The sequence below is a fragment of the Toxorhynchites rutilus genome, chromosome 1 (genome assembly GCF_029784135.1).
Source record: "Toxorhynchites rutilus septentrionalis strain SRP chromosome 1, ASM2978413v1, whole genome shotgun sequence".
NCBI classification, from domain to species: Eukaryota; Metazoa; Arthropoda; class Insecta; order Diptera; family Culicidae; genus Toxorhynchites; species Toxorhynchites rutilus.
This window is the reverse complement of record NC_073744.1, coordinates 115,478,596-115,490,712: the sequence shown is the minus strand read 5'-3', so window position 1 is coordinate 115,490,712 and position 12,117 is coordinate 115,478,596. Positions and strand designations below refer to the sequence as shown.

General features: G+C 37.8%; 1 protein-coding gene and 1 long non-coding RNA gene across 7 annotated transcripts in view; one reads left to right on the top strand and one right to left on the bottom strand.

Annotated features, from left to right (window-relative positions):
* Window positions 1-2,166, top strand: part of LOC129763484 (uncharacterized) — a 72,769-nt gene extending 70,603 nt beyond the window's left edge. The window contains exons 2-3 of the long non-coding RNA XR_008740938.1: window positions 1,831-1,981; window positions 2,036-2,166. This is a non-coding gene — a long non-coding RNA (uncharacterized LOC129763484). The remainder of the gene's footprint in view (window positions 1-1,830; window positions 1,982-2,035) is intronic.
* Window positions 1-12,117, bottom strand: part of LOC129763426 (integrin alpha-PS1) — a 108,591-nt gene that overhangs the window by 36,301 nt on the left and 60,173 nt on the right. The window lies entirely within an intron of this gene.

Here is a 12,117-nt window from a genome sequence, read left to right as displayed (position 1 = left end):
GAAGTAAAAGAAGTTGGCACGGCTCATGAGTTGTGGAGTCTGATAGGTAGGAACAGGTGAAGTCGCCTCCCTGATGTCGGTGATTGGCACTGAAGTGGCGGAAATAGGCCGACGAAAAATAAGCGAAGATAAAAAAAAAAACTACACCTCCCTAAATTCTTTTAGCAATTCTTCTTTGTCTAATGGTTCCGGGAAATTTCTGCTACTTCAAATTTTACCACTTATTGGATGAATATCAATCCATGTAAGTAATGGCTCTTTTCATGGCCATCATTCGGAATACAAAATTAGTAACATTCACGAATTTCTGTGCTATCAGAAGAACTAAATTCAAAAAGAAATGTTGAAAACACTTACGATTTCGTGGTATTTTGAGGCAAAAAACACATGAAATCATAAAACTGTTTTTTTTTTAATGGATAGCTGTGGTATTGTAAGTCATCGGGAGTAGTAGCTTTTTCGGTGAAATAATGTTTGTTTGCAGACTATGAGCTTTATTCCCGTTCACTCTTCAAGGTGAAAACGAAATGAACGGTGCGCCATAGACCTACGTTTTACGAGTTATTGCAGCGTCACACATAATAATGGGGTTTCAAGCAGAATGAACCCCTTTATAATAGAAATTATGAATGAAAGTAAACTTCTCCGTATCAAATTAGAGTTCAATGTGTATGGAAAACTTTGTTTTCTTCATGTGGTAAAATAATTTCTTACAAGAATTGTACCTGAAAATAATTTTGAATTATAATGATAGGTTTTAGTGGAAAACTAAATTCGTGTCCAGATCCCGACACCGTACCGTTGTCGTCGCGGATACACTTCGTTTTGTTTCCACCGTAAAGTGTATTGGGCCAATGAATTTTTATGGAATTACGGGCATCTTACTAACCCACTTCATCATCTACATCACCCTTATTCCTACACATTTACTGGATTTCCAATTTGTTTGATAGAACGAATTATAGCCCACAATCTTGTGTTGCATACAACATTCATGGGAACCAAGTTGAAAGAATGCATAATACATGATTTACCTTTGCATTCGCTCAAAACATACCTCTCTTATTCGTAAAATTGCTCATTTGTTTCTCTATTTCCACTGTTGATGTCTCAGGCGAAAAAAATGCTGGATTAATTTGCCGTCTAATGGTATATGTTATAACATATATCGTAAGAACGATTCTGCGTAATATGCATTTGAAAACTTTTAATTTTTCGTTACATTTTTCAAAGAGAAACCCCCCTATATAGAAATCAAAGACGTAATCCTACGTCAAAAACCAAAATAGTTCTTCGTCAAGCTCCCGTACGTGACCTTAGGCAAAGACCCTAATCTTCACGATTTTTTCTTCGAATGAATTTCGATCGTTCTACCCTTTAATGAATAAATTTTAGATAACATTACAGGAACAGCTCACTCTCTCTGTGATTCACATGGTCTCACTTGAAAAACAAACATCAATGGTCTGTTGACCCAGATTCCTATATTTTCGAGCAGTTATGGACACCATGTCGGCCGAGCGACGAAAAGTGATACAAATGTGCTGAAATATTACCTCACCTTACCTCCCGCAGGCAACAATGTCTATAGTTTCAGCTATAATTGTACAAGATAACTTGAACAGAGCGATCACTGTAGCTTTGCTTTCTCTCTTTCTCGCTAAGCTGTCATTTGAAACACGAAAGCGAGTGCTACATTTAAAAACAAAACATTGAAGCAGTGGTTGAATGGTTACAACAGCAAAAGGTAATTTCCCAAATCAAATGACTTGCTAACATGGTAGGCTTATATTTTCATTATTCTCAAAAGTAAACTTCATCTTATTTCAGCTGTTGCGGCACAAATTTCATGCACCAACCCCGTCCTGGAGAACATGCAGCTGGAACACCAGTGATTGAAGAATGATTAGCGAGGATGTGAATAAGATGAAACGATTAATTACGATATATTACAGCTAAACTGAGGAGGATAAATAGAATGGTATTACTAGCGAAGACGATAGAAGATGAGGCTTTAAAATTTATTTTATTTCAGCTGTTGCTGCCGCTCTTTTTCCCTCATTATAACGTATGAAAATCCCGGCCGGCGATGTTAACGAATTGAATGAGGAGGATGCTTCGAATGATGATGGTATTACCAGAGTTGAATGATCAGCTTATCGTCTTATCGTCTTATGCGTATAATAAAATGATAATAAAGAACGCTTTTCTGCACTTTTTATTTTAATTTTCTTGAACACAAACAAAGCTATAATAAGATTCAAGCAGTGCTGCGATCGGTCGACGTGGTTCCAGATTGGCACATCCTTGGCTTGTAATTGGTTGTCGAATACGAAGGGTAGGTCGACAAAATCATTGCAAAGTGGCACGATATCGGCATCGTTGTCGACACCATTTGTTGGGACCGATTCGACACAACAATGTAGAGTGGGGATTCATATATCCGTCGCGGTGCTCAGTAGACTCCACAACAGTCGTTCTTCCGAGAATGACAGGTCAAGAATTGAGAACTTGCTCATGAAACATCTATCACTCTTAACCCTTTCGCTACGAACGTCGTCTATAGACGACATCCGCACGACGACCTGTGTGTACGCAGTCCTAGTGGTGCCTTCCGTTGGAATTTGAAAACGCTGCGAACAAAATGTTGATACTTTAAACACAGAGAAGCGGTAAAAAGTATTGATTTACTGGGCTCGGCTGGGGTTGACAACGAACAAGCCTGTTTTCTGATCCCACTTCGTCATCACATTTTTTTTCACTTCACATCTGGTACCATATTTGCCTTCCGTTATGTGCTTTTTGGTAAGCACTGTATTCCATGGATATAGGCATCGGCTCTGGCAGAATTTAATGTTCTGTGGTCATTTATTTTAATTGGAAACTTTGCTCATGCATTTCGCTCCAATCGAGGACTCGGTCGGACAATAAACACGCAATGGGGTAAGCTTTCCGAATGTTTATGCAGCTTCTTCGGTAGATCGGCAGTGATTGCAGTAGCAGGTACTGTCAATATTATTTGAGGGACGAGGCATCGCTAAATGTTGTTTCCGGACAACGTAGGACCTCATTAACGATTACAGAACAAAGAACAATAGCGTTCCGTATTCTTACGATTCTGCATAGTTCATAATTTTGTTCATTGTTTCAAGAGTAGAAAGAACCGACCGTTTGAACAATGACACGATCATCTGGTGCAACAAAAGGCTCCCCTCCCTTTTATGCTTATCCCACAATATGTACGACACTGAGATAAAGTATCCATTTTGTGCTGCCTCGTTCTTCATCGACATCCAGAAAACCATTCGCTAACGCATGAAAAAGTCAATTATTTATATTTTTGCTTCACTAATTTTCATTCCTCCTTTTGTTTGGCAAAATATCCCGAGCATTCCAATGCGAATGATGGAGCCAGCGAATTCTGTCGAGGGATTCTGCGCACTTTTCCTGTGCGTTTGTGTTTCGGCAACACGAACGATCAATATTTGCACCACATGAGAGCCTAACCGCGTCGCGCCGCATTGGACACGGCCGATCAAGCGTGGAAGTGCCAGGAGTAGTATTTCTCTTATGCAAAGAGATGCATGTGCACTCTCATGTGCATACATCCCACACACGGCACGAAACCGTTGCTAGGATGGCGCGAGCTTTCTTTCCAGCATCTCCCCAGACAAGTTTTAATTTGAAACGAGTTATTTTTCTTAACGCTTTTCACTCACCTCTTTGCTTTGCTAGGCTCTGAAACTGACGCGCGATCTCGATCCGTCCCCTGGTGCCCCACTCACTCACCAGGGGAGTAAAAATAATAGTAAGTGGAAGGTTACTAAAGCAATCTTCCCCGACACCTATTTTCTGTCGATTCGCGAAGCCCGTCGAGCCCGATATGGGCACGAGAAAATTTGAACATATATGAAGAACATGCATCATTTTCCTTGGGGGATTGGTTTTTCGATTTCTTAGACCTAATTCCGGGACTTTTTAGGATAGAATAAACTTCATCCTGAGGGATTTATTGGTGGAGCGATAAATGACGGTCGTTACACATTCCAGCATCCCCATTTTAATGGTGTGCATACAATTTACGACCACGACATCATGAAAAGCTGAAAGCCTGGCACTGGCGACTCGGGGAAGGCTGTCAAGCCACGGTACCGGCGCAAGATGCGCGTTGGTGTGTCGATCATTTTTCTTTCTTATCACTAGAAGCGTGCGGGGATACATATATATGTAGGGCTCACCGCAGTTATGTGCCGGGCGCAGTATAATACACACACACACGGTAGGGTATGTTGCACTGCAACCAGTCTGCCCACGCATCCAGGCGAATTAAACGACCAACGCGCAACTCGCTGAAGCGACAATCGCTGAGGGAACGCCAAGAAATGATTCTCTCACCTTCTTTGGGTAACAAACGATCGCACACCACGATACTGCACCCAGGGCAGGGCAGGGCGTTCCGGATTCGAAGATATGGAAGGTATTGGAAAATGGGGCTTTTATGCTTTCCTTTCTCTCGAGGAGTAAAATGAACGTGAATTACTTCTTCTCACAGAAGTTGATGACACTTTCCCTGGTAGTATTTCGTCGAACTATTCAGAATTCATCGAATTTACATTCCACTCCCAAGAGGAGAGTTGCAGCCGGATGGAGGAAACCAGGAGTTCTGCAAGCAACTAAACAGATGTCTGTAGTCTAGAAACGGTGCCATCGTGATGATAAGTTGATTCAAACTCATCAGTAGCCCTCGAAAAAATCAAGCATATGCAAAATTTCTCCATCACGAGCGAGATCATATCAAGTAAAACAACTTCAACTTTCGTTGCTTAATTCTATGCTGCTCAAGTGGTAGAGAGAAGCTAACTGAACTGCATCGCTCACGTCTCGCATTTTCAATTGAGTTATGCTACGATTTGATGGATGCCAAACCGGATGTAAACAGCAGCTTTGATAGAAATCATTTGCTTTGTGTGTTTCTGTTTTGATGCGTATCAATTAAGATATTCTCGAGTGTTTGAATAAGTGTTTCCTGTGGCTGGCGCGGTCGGTTTACGTCGATACGGGAGAATCGTCTTTTCTGAAACGCATTTACATGATGGGCAAACTATTGTTTGAGAAATTTGATCTTTAGTAGTTGAGAATGGAAGGTAAAATTTTTGATTATACTGTTATTTCAGTTGTATTCTAGGTAGACAAATATTATTGTGTGTAGCTACGTTCGTGAATTTTTATTTTGTGCATACTAATAAAAAAAGTAAAAGGGTCTGATCCTAGGGGCACGGACGGAAGTTTGACGTAGGACTGTGATTGTTCAGAATACTTGGTTATTTTAAACGTAATTCTTTTGATTGTTCAGAAATCTGTTAGATTAATTCTTTTGAAACTCTATATAGTAGCCCAGGAAAGGGCTGTTTGTTATATGTACTCATAACCCTCAATATATCGTCACTGATTACATTGAATATAAAATTTATGGGGAAGGAACGAAAAAACAATTTGAAAATACTCACGATTTCATGATGTTTTGAGGTAAAATACAAATGAAATCATGAAGTTGCTTTATTATTAATGGATAGCTATGGTATTGTGATTACTTTCCATTGTCCTATTCTTATTATTTGTCTTATTCTAATGCATCGGAAGCAATAACTTTTTCGGTGAAATAATGTTCGTTTGCAGACTATCACGATCAAGTCGTATTGGTTCTACTGTTCAATCTATCATAGAAGGAATTGAGTCATTGAGAATTATGGATATGAGTGATGAAGAATATTAATATTTTATTTCGTTTCATTTTTGTGATGCGATGTAATGCCGATCTCAGTAAGTCTTCGCATGATAATTGCTGCCTCCTCCTGATTAATGAACGACCACTGTATGGGTGACACTTTCCTCGTTGCTTTGATGAAATATTGCATGAAGTTTGAGTGATGCATGAAATCTTGCATCTGATTACTTTAACATCTTGCCAATTTGTTAGATAGAACGAAATATTGCACGCAATTTTGTGTTACATACAACATTCATGGGAACAAAGTTGGAAGATCTCCTATGTTTCAAACTAACCGGGCATTCGATGGAACACAGGTTTGTTTACGAAAGGCCGCCGCTTCCGACGTAGACGTAGACGTAATCCTACGTTAAAAAAAAATAAAAATCTTATTATTGTTTTTCAACATGTAGTCGGTGTTAATTCGGACCGGACCATGTGACATTTTTTATGATTACGAGAAAAACGAACATGAAGTTCAGTGTTCTGCAATTTACGAAACTTTCAATTGTTTTGTTCAATATTGTTCCCAGAAATGTTGGCTAGTCTCTAACAATACTGTGACGTATGATAAATGCAAAATTATCATGCCTAAAACGGACAGATATATGCCTTCCTATACGTACATAGTCCTCTCTGACTGAAACAATGAAGCACTATTTATGACTTGGTTCACTGTACAATTTAGAAATAGTTTGCAATCAATCAACAGTTGTGACCAGAGATGCCTTCCTGATTTTCCAGGATTTCCCAGACTCTTTGGCACGTTCTCTGATATCCTGACAAACACTCAACTTTGCCTGATTTTTCTCAAATGTTCCTGATTTCACTTGATCTGAATGAAAATTATCTGTAATAAATACACAAAGTTTTCCTGATTGAAAATTACAACTTTCATAATATACTTCAAAGCTATCTGTTCCGCACTTGATTAATATTTAATTTTTTTTGCCTCTTATCTATCTATTCCAAAGTAATTTGCGTTTTCGAAAATACAATTTGAAGGTTTGAATTTGGCATGAAAGAAAGATACTTTATCGGACTAACACACCTGAAGGCAGTTTCAAATCGTTATATTTTGAATGGAAATAATTACTCGATGTTCTTTCAATGCTTAAAACACGTAGTCTTAACTCTTACTTAAACATTTGTCTATACATTTTTTGCTATTTTCACAAAAACTACTACAAAATTATTATTCGAAACAGTTTTCGTTTAATACTTGCCACAATTTTTGAAAAAAAAACATGTTCCTCTATGAAGTAGAATACACATTCGATACGGAAAAGTAATATTTCATATATAATTTTTATTCTAAAAGAGCATTTATTCCACCTACAAATTCAATAAGATCTCACAATATTGGAGATTAATCGCAATATTGAATAAATGAACAACGAGAATAATGCTACACATTTTTTTTCTATGGCTCCAGATTCTTATTCCAAGGATGACAGATTTATATATATCTAGCTGACCCGGCAAACTTCGTCTCGCCCAAAATTGATTTTTTGTTATCAATACCTTCAAACATTCACGTTTTCTAACTTACGATCATGGGCCCAACCGCAGAACTTTTCATTGATGGATCTTCTAATTGATCCTTTACAATTTCCCTTCAATATAAAATTCCTAGTACACCGAAACTAGCGTTAGCAGAAAACATTTCATCTTCGGTAGTAAATAATGCATTTTCGTGTGCTGAAGGGTCAAATGAGCAAATAATGAGCTGTTTTGAAAGCTTTAAAATATTTGTATGGCAAAAAAACTGAGAAATCCTGAAAAATCAGGAAGGTAGGCATCTCTGACTACAGGCATGAATATGAATGCACGGCTTACATGGGAGGGGCATAGAATGAAAGGTGTGTAAGTGATTTGATCGATTTCTCTTCAGTTAACAACTCAACTGCAAAAACAGGATGGAAAAGGTCGATTGTTGGCCAAAAATATTTTTTCGAGATGACACCAGATCTCTACGTTTTATGCGTTTTTAAGTCATTTGGCATCGAAAAAAAAAATCGATTTTCCAAATTCCCTCCTTGGAAGATTTTCGAGGACCAAAAAATTAAAACTTTGAGCGTTTTGAGACACCCCTAAATCATGTCCGATTGTGTTGACATTTTGCACAGGTTATTTTTTGGGCTAATAAAAAGTCTCAGAAGGTCCAAGGATTTTCGACCAAAAAATGAGACGGTCACTCATATTATCGTCTTCGTTCCACGTGTCCTAGGATGTTCTCCGCTACGCTGTTTATGGCTGTTTGAATCATGCTCTAACAGTCCTCAAGAGGATCTTCTTTAATTGAGAAAGAAATCTACACCAAGGGAATTTAGCAGTTAGCGAACGAAAAAAATTAAAATAAAATAAAAAATTAAAATAAAAATTTTATATTTGATTTTCAAAATCTCGTTTAGCTTCACAGGTTTTCTTAAGATAACTCTTCGTCGCTACGATAAGAGTTGAATAAAAACTACACGCGTTGAAATACGGAATGTATCATCGGCAGTCTTCCGAAAAACACTTGTCCACATGTCCACGCGGTGTGAAAATTCCATGTGTTTGTTTGAACACGAACATGCTTTTCGCTAGTGCTCAATGTTTACCTCAAACACGAACAATGATGTTCAAACATAAACATGCGTTTCTCATATCATGAACAAACACGATGTTTATAATTCAAGCACATCATGTCCAAACATACCACCCGCTGTCGCAGTATTCATTGCTTTCGTTTCGTTTCTTTTCATTCACGAAAAAAAAAATCCCCTTAAAACATTTTTCTGTAGAGCACTTTTTCACAGAAACTAACTAGAAATTTAGTTCGTATTGCAAAAGTTAAGCTATGAATTCATGCACATTTTGCAAGTCTGATTAAATAATCCATGGCTATTTCCCGCGAAAAGAAAACATTCTCTGAATAGAAAGAAGCTTTCTATGAGATTATTTTTTTCTCCGTGCATGTTGCCAATTAAAGTCTGGGGAACCGAGTGCACAGCGGGGCGATGTCATACAAATGCTAGCCAAATAAATAAATACCCAAAAATTAGGTAGCTGATAATAGTGGATGTTATATAAATTCAATTTATAAATTGATGCGTGCACTACATAATGATATCAATTGTGAAGAACTCTGATATCAATTGACGCTTCTTTTGTTCAGAACAAATAAAAAGGAGTATTTTATCTGCCCAAAATTTTAGACGAAGCACTCATTGTCATGATAGATTCTTCCCTTCTCTTTCCCGTGTCAACACACCAACACACCGTGTGTTGAGTGGTGGTCGTGTGGTGTTTGGTTCACTTCTTTTACTCTACACATTGCCGTTGCCTGGGAGAAAATACAAGAGAAACTGTACATGATGTTTGAACATCATGTGAAATAAACATGTCAAATTTTCTAACATAAGATACGAAAAAATCATGTTTGTCTACAAGCACAAAACTGCGAGAACAGCGTGAACATTGTTCGTCTCGTACGCAGTGTTTTCTGTGAAACACGGAAGACTGATCACCGGTTTGATAGGTTCTAAAGGAAATCTCTCGGTGATCTCCTCAGGTTTCCTGTTGTTAGTTCTTCGTTGTCACGAATAGATTTCGATAAAAAGTGCGTGCTATGAATAATAGAATATATAGCCGGTCCACTTAATTTTACGGGATTTCCTTTTCAGGATATCTAAAGATAATCTCTGCTGTGTGTTGTGACATATAAGATTTTCGCAAAGGGCCTGGTCGGGTAAGGGAGTTAAAAGTGCCCCCAAACCAAATCACTAGCTGTATGGCAAATATTGTATAGGATAATCAATAAGAAATTTTGACGGTTTATTTGAACCCCTATGTGATTTAACATAGGATCTATAGTTAAAAACGTACTTTTTCTTTTATTTCACGCCATCCTCAAAAGCTTCGAGATAAAAATTTGAAAAACTTCTGAATGTGCATATTACTACGGTGTATCAAGAAAAATTATCAAAAAAAAATTCATCAAAAATTTTAGTACTAAAAAATTATTAAAATTTAGATTATGTTTTTGGGATTTAGAGATTCAGTACTACTCTAATTCATATTCAAATGTGTTCCTATGGTTTTTCAAGATATGCGGAATATTGTTGTGTCTCGTAATGCTCTTAAAAATTCAGGAAAAATTACGCCAAATGTAGAAAAAAAGACACATACGAACGCATTCAAATAAAAATTAGAGCAGAAGTGGGTCTCAAAGTAATTTTTTTTTTCAAAATTTTGAAATGCCAGAAAAAAAATTTTGTACTGCGTATATAAATTTTTTTTATTATTACATTTTTTTATGAAAAAATAGTTTGAAGATATTTATCGATAAACCTTAGTAAAATGTACTTTCAGTATTTTTTCATATTTTTGTCTCAAAACTATTGAGAATGGCGTGAAAAAGACCAAAATGTACATTTTTTACCATAGATCCTATGGTGTACCATATAAGGACTAAAATATGTGGTACTACTGCCAAAAATATTTTATTTAGTACCCTATACAATATTTTCCATACAGCTGGCGATTTGGTTTGGGGGACTTTTTACTCCCTTACTCAGCCAGAGCTTTTGGAAATATAAACAAAATGTTTTTGTTCCGCGCAACACTGAAAAAGGTCTGAAAAAAATCACACATATCTAGAAAAGCCATGGGAACACATTTAAATATGAATTAGAGTAGTACTAAATCACTAAATCACAAAAAAAAATCAAAATTTCAATATTTTTTTTAGTACTTCAATTTTTGATGAATTTTTTTTTGATATTTTTTCTTGATACACCGTAGTAAGGTGCACATTCAGTTTTCTTTTTCAAATTTTTATCTCGAAGCTTTTGAGAATGCCGTGAAATAATCGAAAAAGTACGTTTTTCACTATAGGTCCTATGTTGAACTACATAGGGGTTCAAATAAACCGTCAAAATTCCTTATTTAATATCCTATACAGTATTTAGAGCATAGAGCTGGTGATTTGGTTTGGGGGCACTTTTTACTCCTTTTCTCGGCCAGGCTCTTTGATCAATAGTTCGCGTTTACATAATCACATCATTTTCCTCAGTGAATCCTAATTCTTACCTCCCCCCACTAACAACTATCCCTCCTATGATAATCGTTAGGGAACCACGCTATAGAGGCGACCCTTCTGGCCTTCGGGTAGCGATTATCATACTAACATTCCTTCCCTTCCCCTGGTGACCGGTCGACGCGGTCGGCGTCGTTATTGTCTATTTAAATCTCGAATTACCGAAACTTGCACAATGAGAGTGGTTTGCTACTCCCATGCACCATTCAGTGTGTTCTTTGTGCAATTTTGCTGGTTCATGTCAATCACGGAGAGCAACTACGAAATGTACAGTCTACCCAACGCTAAAATGTATTGCAAACGATAAAACTTATTATATTTGTCGTTTCTTTATCTGCAAAACGACAGTCAGATGGACGCACGTTGAGAATTTCATCTATTTGCTTTGCTGTGGTAATAACTGCAACAGTTCCAAAAATCAGAGCTCCATACTTCAGCAAAAGTATTCTATTCACGTATGTATGATATTCACGTGAACTGTGCTCCCAAGTAATCAAAAACATCAAAACAGCAGTTAGTGTTCACATGACGCCATTTCGATACAAGTTCCTTGCAACAAGAAAATTAATTTGTGCTGTGGTCTTCAAATATAAATTTTTGTTTTGTGGAGGAAGTCTAAACAATGCAGTGTATTCATCTATCTGGCCGTGTGCAATGAACTTCACGCCGGCTGTCTCATTGCACATGTTTGTTTTGTGGTTACGCTTTTCATGATCCATCCTCAGCTCGTGGGAGCATGGTTATGTTATTCTATGCTGCATGCACCCAAGTGTGCGCCCTGCTCCTGGATTTAAACACAAACACAAATCTCTTGCGGTGGGACCGTCTCCATGCTGCCAAACTCCTCCCGGGCAGTTGGGCCATTGTCTCGAGCACAACGGGTGCAAGAGTCTGGGAGAAAATGTGGAAGTCGTGGAGTCGTTACGGAAAAGTGTGGAGTCGTTACGGAAAAGATTTCTTCTCGATCGGATCTCTCCACGCGATCTAGCACGCCCGCAGTTAACTAACTTGGTGTGGTTGCGGGTGCGGGTGCGGTTACAGCCGCTGGAACGAAATGGAACCACGTTTATGATGGATATTTTCCTTTTGTGTAGCAATACGAAATGTTCTGTGGGTTATATTAATTTCTGGAACGACGCGTGGTGCGCACGCTGCCCAAATAAATAGCCATAGGAACGATCAGATCGACTGAAAATTTTGAAGAATTTTATCTGTTGGTAACTTGTGTAGAATACTAATCAATCTCGCGAGCATTTGTCAATATGAT